The sequence below is a fragment of the Tamandua tetradactyla genome, chromosome 3, assembly GCF_023851605.1.
Source record: "Tamandua tetradactyla isolate mTamTet1 chromosome 3, mTamTet1.pri, whole genome shotgun sequence".
In the NCBI taxonomy this organism is placed as follows: Eukaryota; Metazoa; Chordata; class Mammalia; order Pilosa; family Myrmecophagidae; genus Tamandua; species Tamandua tetradactyla.
In genome coordinates, this window is record NC_135329.1 from 177,044,685 (window position 1) to 177,059,178 (window position 14,494).

The 14,494-nt window shown below is 38.2% G+C and overlaps 1 pseudogene; it reads left to right on the plus strand.

Annotated features, from left to right (window-relative positions):
* The first annotated feature begins 6,116 nt into the window (after window positions 1-6,116).
* On the plus strand, window positions 6,117-7,148 carry LOC143676502 (large ribosomal subunit protein uL22-like; annotated as a pseudogene).
* The last annotated feature ends 7,346 nt before the right edge of the window (window positions 7,149-14,494 follow it).

Sequence of the window (14,494 nt, forward strand, 5' to 3'; positions counted from 1 at the left end):
ATATATACTTAATTTATACTTTGGGTCATAAACTCATATTATGTTGTTTATTTTTTCACTCAAATTGTTCCGGCTTTGGCCATGTGGAGGTTTTTCAAGTTGGCTTCTTTGTCCCTTTGACATGCTCCCATCCTTATACAAATTTTTAAACATACAAATGAAAGATAATAATTTGTCTTCTGATGAACTTTATTTTTAGCATTACATATGTGGACTTGACATTCCCTCATGAATGTAGAAGAGACTTCGTTTTAAAAGGTAATGTTTTCCTAATCTGATTGTGCTATTATACTGAGTCATGGTTTTTATTTAACTATTTTTCTTACTTGGCAAAAATTTACCCTAGTAATCTGGCTTCATTGTAGAAAATTCAGATGAGAAATGGAGAAATTACCCATAGCCTCACTATCCAGTGATAACTGCTGTTACTATTTGGTGTACTCTCCTTCTTTCCAGATAATATGCATGTGGCTATATTTAATGGCTATTTAAGTTGCTGTCTACTTTTTTGCTATTATAAATATACTTGTATATATTTAAATTCCTTATTTGTACCATGCAAATGAACCAAACTTAATTGTTTCCAGCCCTTAAAGGTTTTCAAATTCCAGCTTCCTAGGTTTCTACTGAAATCATTCAACATGGCTTCTAAATGTATTTATAGTGCCTATTATATGCCCTGTGCCATGGTAAATATCATAGCAGTTGAAGAATGAGCCCTGCTTAAAATATGAACATGGAGGCAAGAGACATAATTGTAAGGCAATTTATAATAATATATGACATAGCATGGTATGTGGTATATGTAAATGCTGAAGAATTTCAAAGAATGAAAAATAATTTCTGATCCCTAATGGTGGTTTTACATGTTTGCTTATGTGAGGCAGAGGCTGTTGGTGTTCATCAATAACTGTGTTCTTCTTATCTTCCTGGCCCATGTCGGATCTGTTTCCTAGTTTCTAATGCAATTAAATGTGGCCCTATGTCTTCATGCTGGCCAATGGAATGTGAGCAGGAGTGACAGGCACCACTTCTAGGCATGGTCCACAAAAACCTCCCAGGTGTAATCTTTTGCTATCCATCCAATTGCTGAATAGAGAGGACTTGTAGGACAATGAAAAGAGTGGAGCCATAAGATGAAGAAAAAACTGGATCCCTGGATGGCTATATGGAGCAGAGTCACTCTCCCTCCTTGTCCTATGTCCTCCTTTCCCTCCCCCTCCTCCCCGTTTTCCAGCCATTTCTTTTACTTCCTCCCTCGCCCCATCCTTCTGCTAGCCCACATTGTACTATGAAAAAAAGAAATAGGCTTTTATTATCTTAAACCACTTGGATTTCAGAGTTTATTTATTGCAGCAGCTGGAGTGGTTTACCTATATAATATACAAAAGGATATACCTTATGGGATATTTCCTTAAGGAGATACCCTGCTTGTCCGAGAACATTTCCCCTCCTCTACAAATGGGAGTGAACCCTACTGCTAAATTTATACTATGAGATGGTGAATCTCCCTTTTCCAAAATGAACCAAAGTCTTTCTCCTGGCAATTAGGACTAAGATTTAGTTAGTTCCTGCTAAGTGCTTGAACTAGAATGTCAGGCAACTTAAAAGGTATCTAGTGGTTCTTTCCTACTAAAAGCATAGAGATGTAGAGGTAAGTGCAGAAATAGAGGGAAATCAAATGGATGAAAGATCATTTGGCTCCAGAGAGATACAGTAAGAATGTGATGAATTAAGTAGCTTTTTGATTTCTGATACCTTTCCAGTTCCTGGTTCTCATCCCTTCTGAGGGCTAGTCACTTACTGTTCTTGTATCTTTATAATAAATTACCCTTTAGGAAGGTTTCTCCTGCTTGCAATAAAAAGAAGCTTCACTGAACTCACTTGTAAGGGAATAGATAGAAGTGAAGGCAGTTCACTAGTGGGTCTATAAGTAACATTACCATACTGAAGGTGAACATAATTGAAAAGGGTGGTATAGCCTTATGTGTCCCACTGATTAATACTACAAATAAAGATAAATTCTTGCATGACTACTACAAAGGTATGATTTCTATACAAAGAGTGTTTATGTTCAGAGTATAGGGGGAAAACTGTTATTGCATGCTATGGTTTAACAGGAAAACATCAACAGTAGTACCACAGCAATGCCAGGGGTAAATAATGGGGGGAGGGACAAGAGTTAAGGGGAGGTTTACATCTCCTATTTGGTGAGGGTGTGCTTATTAGTTATCTTTCTCTTGGGAACAATGAAATTATCTAAAATTGGAGAGTATTGATGGACTGTGGACTTTGGGAGCTATACATGATGCCTAATGAATGCAGCTGGCTGAAAGATGCACTGACTGAGAAGTAGATTGGTGAAGGATGGTATAAACATATAATTGAATATTGTGCTGCTACAAAAAGGAATGAAATTGTGAGGCATGAAGCATTGTGAATGAACATGTGGGACATTTGGTGAGGCAAAATAAGCTAGAAACAAAGAGCAAATATTATATGGTCTCATTTAGAAAATGCTTATAAGAAAACAGGGGTCTAGATTGCAAGCGCCTTAATGTAATACACCATATCAACAAATCAAAGCAGAAAAATCACATGATCATCTCAATTGATGCAGAGAAGGCATTCGACAAAATTCTACATCCTTTCCTGTTGAAAACACTTCAAAGGATAGGAATACAAGGGAACTTCCTTAAAATGATAAAGGGAATATATGAAAAACCCACAGCTAATATCATCCTCAATGGGGAAAAACTGAAAACTTTCCCCCTAAGATCAGGAACAAGACAAGGATGTCCACTATCACCACTGTTATTCAACATTTTGTTGGAAGTTCTAGCCAGAGCAATTAGACAAGAAAAAGAAATACAAGTCATCAAAATTGGAAAGGAAGAAATAAAACTATCACTGTTTGCAGATGATATGATACTATATGTTGAAAACCCTGAAAAATCCACAGCAAAACTACTAGAGCTAATAAACGAGTACAGCAAAGTAGCAGGTTACAAGATCAACATTCAAAAATCTGTAGTGTTTCTATACACTAGTAATGAACAATCTGAGGGGGAAATCAAGAAAAGAATCCCATTTACAATTGCAACTAAAAGAATAAAATACCTAGGAATAAATTTAACTAAAGAGACAAAAGACCTATACAAAGAAAACTACAAGAAATTGTTAAAAGAAATCACCGAAGACCTAAATAGATGGAAGGGCATACCGTGTTCATGGATTGGAAGACTAAATATAGTTAAGATGTCAATTCTACCTAAATTGATTTACAGATTTAACACAATACCAATCAAAATCCCAACAACTTACTTTTCAGAAATAGAAAAACCAATAACCAAATTTATCTGGAAGGGCAGGGTGCCCCGAATTGCTGAAAATATCTTGAGGGGGAAAAAACGAAGCTGGAGGTCTCACGCTGCCTGACTTTAAGGCATTTTATGAAGCCATAGTGGTCAAAACAGCATGGTACTGGCATAAAGATAGATATATTGACCAATGGAATCGAATAGAGTGTTCAGATATAGACTCACTCATCTATGGACATTTGATCTTTGATAAGGCAGTCAAGCCAACTCACCTGGGACAGAACAGTCTCTTCAATAAATGGTGCCTAGAGAACTAGATTGCAAGCTCTTATAGTAGTTAGTCCTGAGTGGTAATTATTATCTCTGGATTTTGAGATTTGTTTTATATATGTATAACCTGATATTTAAAGATGAGAATGAAGCCAATCAGGTCAGGATTAAGGTAATTCAGAACACAGGGGTAAAGGAGACATTGTCTATATTTTAGAACTTCATCTACTCTTTGAGACCAAAGGAAGAATGTTCATTTTGTCCAGAACCTAAATCTTTCTGTAGCACATAATCTAACTCAACCTGTCTGGAAAGCTCATTTAAGCAATTGAAACACAGGGAGCCAAGAATAAGAATGAGCACCTTTAATCCTGTATTGCTTAATGTAATGCCTGGATACATCCTAGAATATATTAAGCAGATAATCAAAAAGTATTGGCAAAGTCCCTTGAGGAATGGGAGAAAAAATATGGAACTATTAAACTTTACCACTGGGGAAACACCTGATACTGTGTCAAACATTACGGACACTAAAATCTATAGGCCAAGCCCTTGATCTTGATGCTTGCTCTTGTGAAACTTATATATGTAGCAGTAAGTTTAGCCTACTTATAGGTATTACCTGTAGGAAGAATTATTTCTGGAGGACCTTTTCTGTTGCTCAGATGTGGCCTCACTCTCTCTAAGTCCAACTCTGTATGTGAAATCATTGCCCTCCCCACTATGTGGGACATGACATCCAGGGGTGAAAGTCGCCCTGGTGGAGTGGAAGATGACTCCCAGGGATGAGTTTGGCCCTGGCACCATGGGATCAACAATGCCATCCTGACCAAAAAGGGGGAAAGAAGTGTAACAAAGTATCAGTGGCTGAGAGAGTTCAAATAGAGTCAAGAGGCTACTCTGGAAGTCACTCTTATGCAAGCTTCAGTAGACATTGCTACCTATAATAACTTGCCAAACCCCAGCCAAAACCATTCCAGCCAATCCTAAAGAATACCTCAGGCAATATATAAGATTTCACAAAGGTCCCATGCACTAAGGTAATTTTCCAGGAACCTACAACTTCCAGATGACTTCCTGGACCAGATAAGTCCTGAAACCTAGAGGGCCCCAGCCTCTCCAGAACATCAACTAGTTCCATCTCCCTACCCCATATTACTGACAGCTCCCGCCCCAACATGAAAATGTTAGAATGGGTATAACCGAAATACCCCCAAAGAGTGGGAGAAAGACCAAAGGTCTTGATGGTGGAGTTATATGGAGAGGGTCGTGTTTAACAAATGAGTATGATTCCTTAATCACTGAATTGATTTTTTTGTCTCCAGTATCTTAGAGTAGCTAGAAGTAAAAATCTAAAATTGTAACCTATACCAAACTCTGAAATCTGTTCTACAACTAATTGTTGTGCTGTGCATTGAAATTTATTGGGGCTTTGTGTGTGTGTGTGTGTGTGTGTGTATGTTATTTTTCAGAAAAAAGGAAAAAAATTCTATTGTGATGATAAAAAATATCTATTCCTTCTAGCCTCCTATGTTGTGGAGCAGCTAGAAGTGAAAAATCTGAGATGACGGTATGGTAGTCCATGACAAACTCTGGGATCTGTTCTGTAACTACTTGTTGAAGAGTACTTTGAAAACTATTGCTTTTTTCTTTCTTTGCTTTGTATATATGTTATTTTATACAATTTAAAAAGTTAAAATTTTTAAAAAAAGAAGCTTGACTAAGATGCTATATATTTTTGAAGTAATTTGCATATAATGCAAGGTAATGTAGTATAGAAGGGAAAAGTGCCAGTCTGCCAGATTTATGTTCTAGATGTCCTTGCCACTTACACGTCAGTATGACCTCAACATGTCCTAACCTCTTTGAACCTCAGTTTCATCATCGGTAAAATGCAGGTTGGAACTAGATGATGTCTAATAGCACTCACAACTCTATACTGTTTGATTTTTTTCATATGATTCTGAATTTAACCATGTAAAATAGGCAGTATTTTCTCCATCTTACAATCAAGTTAACCAATTTATCAGAGATAGAGTTCCTGATGGAAACAAGGCCCAGTAGCATCCCATGGTCTGGGGCTGGAATGGTGGAGCAGTGTAAAAGATTGTAGTTTTTTTTTGTTCACTGTTTCTAAAAAATAAAAGGAAACTCAAAAATGAGATTCTACTTTGCAAAAAAAAAAAAAAAAAACTTTTTTGGTCTTTCTCTATACATGCATAACCTCAATGACTCTTGCATGATTTTTATCAGGTGAAATCATGTCAGTGTGAACCAAGGAGAAGTTCTAAAGGGAATAATGTCACAAGTAAGCATTTTGCAGCCAGGGTTATGTTAACTTAGGAATAATTCTGTTCCAAAAGGTTAAAGTTTTGCCTCAAAGTTAAAGAGCAGGTTAGCAGCAGACATAGACACAATCCAGTCTTCTACCACAGGACTCTGGGCCCTCCACCATGTGGAAAGGTTTCAGAGAGCAAGGTCAAGATCAAGGAGATGGCTTTTCCCATAAGGTGGCACGAGGTGATTGCTAAAAATGGTTCACTATTCACTTGACCCAGAAAACCCTACAAAATCATGCAAATCAAGAGGTTCAAATCTTCATGTTCACTTTAAGAACACCCGAGAAACTGCTCAGGCCATCAAGGGTATGCATATTGGAAAAGCCACCAGGTATCTAAAATACGTCACTTTACAGAAGCCATGTGTTCCATTCCATCTACAATGGTGGTGTTGGTAGGTGTGTGTAGTAGTTAGATTTAGTTGTTAACTTGGCCAGGTGAAGGCACCTAGTTCTGTTGCCGTGGACATGAGCCAATGGTACATGAACCTCATCTGTTGCTCATTACATCTGCAGTTGGCTAGGAGGCGTGCCTGCTGCAATGAGTGACGTTTGACTTAATTGGCTGGTGCTTAAATGAGAGAGCGCAACGTAGCACATCCCAAGCAGCTCCGCATACCTCATCTCAGCACTCGCAGCTCAGCCCAGGCCTTTGGAGATGCAGAAAGGAATCACCCCAGGGAAAGTTGTTGGAACCCAGAGGCCTGGAGAGAAGGCCAGCAGAGATCGTCCTGTGCCTTCCCACATAAGAAAGAACCTCAGATGAAAGTTAGCTGCCTTTCCTCTGAAGAACTAATGAAATAAATCCCCTTCTAATAAAAGCAAACCTGTCTCTGGTGTGTTGCATTCTGGCAGCTAGCAAACTAGAACAGTGTGCCCAGGCCAAACAGTGGGGATGGACGCAGGGTCGGTGGCCCAAAAAGAAAACTAAATTTTTGTTGCATGTGCTTAAAAATGCAGAGAGTAATGCTCAACTTAAGGGTTTAGAAGTAGATTCTCTGATCATTGAGCACATCCAGGTGAACAAAGCCCCTAAGATGCGCCGCAAGACTTATAGAGCTCATGGTTTAATTAACCCATACATGAGCTCCACTGGCCACATCGAGGTGATCCTTACTGAAAAAGAACAGATTGTTCCTAAACCAGAAGAGAAGGTTGCACAGAAGAAAAAGATATCCCAGGAGAAACTGAAGAAACAAAGACTTACGGCTCGAGAATAAATTCAGTTTAAAATAAATACAAATGAAAGCTAAAAAAAAAAAAAAAAAAGATCAAGGAGATCTCAATTTTCTCTTAGTAGTCATTCTTGATTAATATGAAGCCCCAGAGTCATTACAACAAAATCAGAACAATGCCATATAACAAACTTCTGTTAAGGCAAACAACATGTACATGAAGTTCTGTCTGCTTTCCCACATTTGATCACTCAAACGTGTGCCCTGAATAGTTAGAAAATGCCCCTGGAAGCTTAAATATTGCCTTTTCCTATATATCTCTACTCTTAGCAAGCACCCTTGGGAATTGCTGTCTAGTGACCATTTGTCAAACCGCTGACATTCAATGTCATCCTTCTTCACTGGCAACCTCTCTTGGGAGAGGTACTCTGCCATGGGCCCTGAGCATCCCTGCACTTTTTTGCTAAGTATGCCAGACTACAAGACTTATCATTTTCCTGATGCTAATCAGTTTTTATAGATAGTCTCATAGGAATTAAATAGGTCAAAGCAACTATACTGACTGTGGTGTAATTGGCTGTGACTCCCCAGAAAGGAGGGGAGACTGGCTTGCTTGCCACTTGCTCAAAAAGTGCTGGGGCCTTGACCCAGGGTCCCTTTTCTGTAACACAACTCACTGGATGTATAGATGTCATCTGGACCCATTGCACTGTTCCCTTGGTACTTGAGCTAATGCTCATTCTATTCACTATGCCATGAGTAACAAAATTCGCTATCTTTGACCAGTAGTCTCATGTTTTCTGCAGCATCCATGAAACAGTAACAAGCTAATTTGTTAAGTTTGCAAGTGGCCTTTACAGTTCTTTCATTCTCTTTTCCAATTTTGCACTCATCCCACAGCTTCCCAATGTTTGGTCTCCTGGAGTATGGGGTTATTTGACTTTTGGAATATGCAGAGAAGATAAAGATCTGCAAAAGTCAAGGACTTCAAAGCTCTGGGCTCTTCATTCATCATTCATTCCACAAGCACAACAAATGTATGTACAAAGGATCACTGAAATTCGCAAGAACAGATGGCAACTCTTTTAGGAAAGTCCAGGAAGGTTTCACCAGGAAGGTTGCAGGATAACTGGGATTTGAAGTATGAGTAGAATTTTGCCAGGTAAACAAAGAGAAGGTTTTGTTCAGGTGGAGAAAATAGCATAAACCTTATTCGATTATAAAATACTTCTTTAAATGCAAATATTTCATTGTGGATTTCAAACATGGATAATACGAACATCTTAATATAAATTATACTATTGCCTAATTTTACTCACAGATTGAAGGTTCCAGGATAGCATAAAAATTCTGAGTTCCTAGAAACAGGGGACAGAAGTATGGAGGTAGAGGTGCTAAAGACAACTCTGTGGATCTCAGGAAAGCTTTGGCTTAATGCTCAATTGTCTGGTACTTGTTAAATACATGATGGTAGAGGAACTGGTGTTGATACTAATCTCAAGGATAATTAAAGGGTTCTAAACTATCAGGACTGATTTACTAATGCTGACTTCAAAGTAAAAGAGTTAACAATAGTATTTTACCTTTACATAGCATCTTAGAATGCTCATAGCATTTTGTATCCAATAACTTATGTGCTGGTTTGAAAGGAAGTATGCCCCTTAAGAAAACCCATGTTTTAATATAAATCCCATTTCTTAAAGGTAGAATAATCCCTATTCAATATTGTATATTTGAAACTATAATGAGATTATTTCCTTGGTTGATGTGATTTAGTTAAGAAAGGTTGTTAAACTGGATTAGGGATGACATGTCTCCACCCATTTGAGTGGGTCTTGATTAGTTTCTGAAGTCCTATAAAAGAGGAAACATTTTGGAGATTCAGAGAGACTCAGAGAGAGCAGAGAATGCTGCAGCACCATGAAACAGAGAGTCCACCAACCAGTGACCGTTGGAGATGAAGGAAGACGCCTCCCGGGGAGCTTCATGAAATAGGAAGGCAGGAGAGAAAGCTAGCAGATGATGCCGTGTTCACCATGTGCCCTTCCAGCTGAGAGAGAAGCCCTGACTGTGTTCGCCATGTGCCTTCTCACTTGAGAGAGAAAACCTGAACTTCATCGGCCTTCTTGAACCAAGGTATCTTTCCCTAGATGCCTTTGATTGGACATTTCTTTAGACTTGTTTTAATTGGGACATTTTCTCGGCCTTAGAACTATAAACTAGCAACTCATTAAATTCCCCTTTTAAAAGCCGTTCCGTTTCTGGTATATTGCATTCCAGCAGCTAGCAAACTAGAACAACTTATTTGAACACTGAGGCTCAGAAAAAGTGTTTTGATCACTAACCCCAAGGATGACTTTCCTAACTAGCAATGCTGGACTAGTAACCAGGTGCCTTGACTAGGGCTAACATTCTTTTCATTGTACTTCCGGAACAAATCCGACTCTTAGGGTGAGGATGATGAGAAACTTTCAGAGGATTTGCAGGAAGGGATATAGTCAGTAAACAGAAAGCTCATAATCAAGGCCAAGATTGTGAAAAATCATAGTGTTCTGAAAAACAAAGCCCCAAATAGTGTAATGTTGGATGACTGTTTTTGAATTCCTTTAATTCTCTATCAAGTTGGGTCTTGCACAGACCTTGAGTTTCACCTTTTGTTTATTACTTGGCTTGAGTCACTAAGTCAGTTGATCACACAGCTGTAGTATGCAGGCCAAACACCTGAGGGCTGATTTTTTCCCACCTCTGCTTTATGATTAAAATTTTTCAAGTGAGTAGGTGTTACTTGCCAAGAGGGAGCTTAGTTTAAAAAGACCTAACAAGGAACAAAGAGTCCTAGTTTCTTTTCCTCAGGAAACTTCTGAGCAAAAAAGTAAAGAAACTTAGTTGAACATTAATTTCATTTATTTGATTATAAGTCAGTAAAGTCAAACTCAGTATTTCTTGATCATTGTTCACTTTCTTTTATATCATCATAGCTTTTCCTGTTCAAGAGTTGTTTAAGTTAAAAGATTTGGAGTTCAGCTAGAATAGTTCTGAGTAATATTTTTCTACAGAATGTGCATGGATAATATATTTTTTGGGTCCTTGAATCATCGATTATGTGTGAGAATATTCTCTATTGACACTGCACATGAACAGCTTAGCCTGGGTGTAGGATTCTTGGATCACAATCTGTTTCCCTCAAACTCTGCGGATATTATTTGACTGTTTTCTGGCATTTGGTGTTAAAGTAGTGAAGTGTGATGATATTTTCTCTGAGGCAGCCTTTATTTTAAAATAAATTCTCAAATGTCGGATTTCATTTTTATATCCCTAAGATTAAAAAAAAAATTCTGATTATAAAAGAAGGTTGGAGAGGGTGGTACAATAGTAGCTCAGTGGCAGAATTCTCACCTGCTATGCTGGAGACCTGGGTTCGATAGCCAGAGCCTGCCCATGTAAAAAAAAAAAAAAAAAAAAAAAGGCAAATTGGAGATTATAGAAAATTTGGAAAGTACAGAAAATATAAGAAGAAAATTGAAATAGCTTATGAATCTAAACCCCAAGTAAACCACTGTTCATATTTTTTTTTTGGTGTGTTCCCTTCTAATCTTTGACTGGGGTGGTTGGGGTTGGGAAAGGAGGAAGGGTGTGTGTGCCAAACCACTTTATTTAAAGTATAGGTACAAATGAAAAAACTTGGTAAATGTTTTGGTTTTTTTTTTTACAAGAGAAAAATTTCATTCAAATTAGAAAAAAAATTGTTCTAGTTTGCTAGCTGCTGGAATGCCATATACCAGTGTTCTAGTTTGCTACTGCTGGAATGCAATATACCAGAAATGGAATGGCTTTTAAAAAGGGAAATTTAATGAGCTGCTAGTTTATAGTTCTAAGACCCAGAAAATGTCCCAATTAAAACAAGTCTATAGAAATGTTCAATCAAAGGCATCCAGGGAAAGATACCTTGGTTCAAGAAGGCCGATGAAGTTCAGGGTTTCTCTCAAGTGAGATGGCACATGGCGAACACAATCAGGGCTTCTCTCTCAGCTAGAAGGGCACATGGTGAACATGGCGCCGTTATCTGCTAGTTTTCTCTCCTGGCTTCTGGTTTCATGAAGCTCCCTGGGAGGCGTTTTCCTTCTTCATCTCCAAAGGTTGCTGGCCCATGGACTCTCTGCATCGTGGTGCTTCAGCATTCTCTGCTCTCTCTGAAGCTCTCATTCTCCAAAATATTTCCTCTTTTATAGGACTTCAGAAACTAATCAAGACCTACCCAAATGGGTGGAGACATGTTGTCCCTTAATCTAGTTTAACAACCACTCTTGACTAAATCACATCATCCAGGGAGATGATCCAATCACAGTTTCAAACATACAGTATTGAACAGGGATTATTCTACCTTTACAAAATGAGACTTATATTAAAACATGGTTTTCTTAGGGGGCATACTTCCTTTCAAACCAGCACAACCAGAAATGGAATGGCTTTTAAAAAGAGAAATTTAATATTTGCTAGTTTACCGTTCTAAGGCTGAGAAAATGTCCCAATTAAAACAAGTCTATAGAAATGCCCAATCAAAGGCATCCAGAGAAAGATACCTTAGCGCAAGAAGGCCAATAAAGTTCAGGGTCTCTCTCAAGTGAGAAAGCACATGGTGAACACAGTCAGGGTTTCTCTTTCATCTGGAAGGGCACATGGTGAACATGGCATCATCTGCTAGCTTTCTCTCCTGGCTTCCTGTTTCATGAAGCTCCCTGGGAGGCGTTTTCCTTCTTCATCTCCAAAGGTCGCCTGCTGGTGAACTCTGCTTCATGGTATTATAGCATTCTCTGCTCTCTCCAAATCTCTCTCATTCTCCAAAATGTTTCCTCCTTTATAAGACTCCAGAAACTAATCAAGACCCATCCAAATGGGTGGAGACACGCCTCCACCTAATCCAGCTTAACAACCACTGTTGATTAAATCACACCTCCAGGGAGATGATCTAATTACAGTTTCAAACATACAATGCTGAAATAGGGATTAGAAGAAACGCTGCATTTACAAAATGGGATTACGATTAAAACATGGCTTTTCTAGGGTACATACATCATTTCAAACTAGCACACTGCTTTATTTTTTCAAATGAGCAATGGGCTATTTACAAATAAGCAGATCTCCAATAACGTTCATTTAAATGGCAATTCTATCACTGTCTGAAGTCTAAATTAAAAAATGTATTAAGGATTATTTGATCTGTGAGTTAAAAACAAACTTTCTGGTGTAATGACAGATTAATTTTATTTTTGTCCCCCCAAATACATGATTACAAAAATTGTCAAAGAACATTTAATATTTATTAAAACAGTAGGGAATATAAAAATTAAGGAGGGGAGCATTTTCAAAAGGAAATCTTTGGAGAGCAGTTTATTGCAAATAATACATACTAAACAGTGAGTGCACACTCCTGATAAACATAATACTAATATCTAACAGGTACTCCAGAAATGGCAGAGCCCAAAACAATGGGTATTAAATAAATTAAAGGTACTTCAGATACAAAGGAGAAACCAAAACAGTAATTAAAGAATGAAATAACTATTTCCGTCAACATAACACTGACAGCAAGGATGAAGTGAACAAAACCCGGTGCAAGTTTTTCCCCAATGTTTCTTTTTAACGCCTTTTTTTTTTTTTTTTGCACGAGCAGGCACCAGGGACAGAACCTGGGTCTCCGGCATGGCAGGCGAGAATTCAGCCTGCTGAGTCACTGTGGCCGTCCTCCCCCATGTTTTAATCAGGGCATTTAAGGCTTGCATATATTAAGTTTATTACAATAATTCTTCTTTGCCACTCTAAATATTAATATTTTACCCTTAAAAAGAAGAGTCAGGAAGAGAGAAAAATGCCAAATTCTTTTTGAAATTTACTGCCAGGTCCACTTAGGCTAAACTACTGACAGTCTGTACAACTAGAAAAGCCACATGCATTTTTCTTTCCTCATGTCACTTGCTTTAGCACCTATAGGACCACAGGAAGCATAGTTTAGGGGAAATAATCAACATAGATGATGATACAACTATGACCACACTTCCTTACTTTACAACTGAAACAATAAATGACTTAAAAAAAAAATAGTTGTTGTTATAGAAAACCCAAAAGATAGAATCTGTGCAGTGTTAATAGACACAACTGAACATCTGTTAGAGTGACAGTGTTCTGTTATAATAATGCTTTGTAGGAGCATCCATGTTGTCTGCCATAGGATTGTAGAAAAAGATTTGTAAAGGAAATATAAAAAAGTTTCGTTCTGGCAGTGTGCGGTGGCTCAGTGTCAGAATTCTCACCTGCATACCAGGAGACCTAGGTTCAATTCCGGTGCCTGCCCATGCAGACAAAAAAAAGAGGAAAAAAGTTTTGTCTGTTAGGTACGTTTGAAGTCATGATTAAGCAGGTCTGCTACATAATGTTTCAGTAAGATGTGTTTAAAGGCAAGCAATAATCATGTTTTTGTTCAAAAAGCTCGATCTTAATCTTAAAGGAGTAAGAAAATTATATGTAAAATATATCCTTGTATGGATTTCAAAAACTCATCATATAAAATTTTTAAAAAATAAATTAGATAATTCAAAGTGCCTTTTCCAGGAGAGCTGGACATAGCTGCCCTCCCTGAGCTGTTCTTATTGCTGCTTTTACTAACTTGTTTTTTCCTAATCACATTTTAGTTTAATTGCTTTGTGAACCTATATGTGGCTGCTTTGGTGAACGTTTTGATACAACTTCTAGAGAAGGTAAAGGTAAACCCAACATGCATGGAATGCTATTGGGACAATGGAAGTCACCCTTGTGGCTATGGGGAAACCAGCATAAGGTTTAGCTCTCATGATTACTGCTTGGTTAAGTAGGCAACAATTCTTCAGTGGATTTCAGGTAATGAGGCTCAGTGAAGTCACACAAGTACGGTCAATTTGTGGCCAGTTTGTGCAATTCCAATTGTGTTTTATTCACCTTTTTTCCAAGTGTAACTCACACTCCTTTGCATTTAGCCCTCTCTACTACCAGTTCTCACATCCTGATTTCTTGATATCCTGAAGGAAGATTTGATCACCTCCTTGGTTCTGCAGCCTCCTGAGTATCTTAGCATGTTCCCTGTACTCATGAGATTGGTAAAAAAGATATTTGACCGAAGTTCTTCAAAGCCACGTCATTATGGTCAAGGTAGTAAGAGATGGGCAGGTAGATGTAAGAGACATAGAACTCCAGGTTAATCTAGTGATTGATGCCAGTCTTTGAGTCCTGGTTATAGTTCTGCCACCCCTGTGTGGTAAATGGTTATTAAGGCAGGTGGTTGAGGAGAAACAGAGGTGGCTGCCCTACACTGGAGCAGCAGTGAGGCCTTGAGGCAGTCTATGGGCACAGTGAGGAGGTGG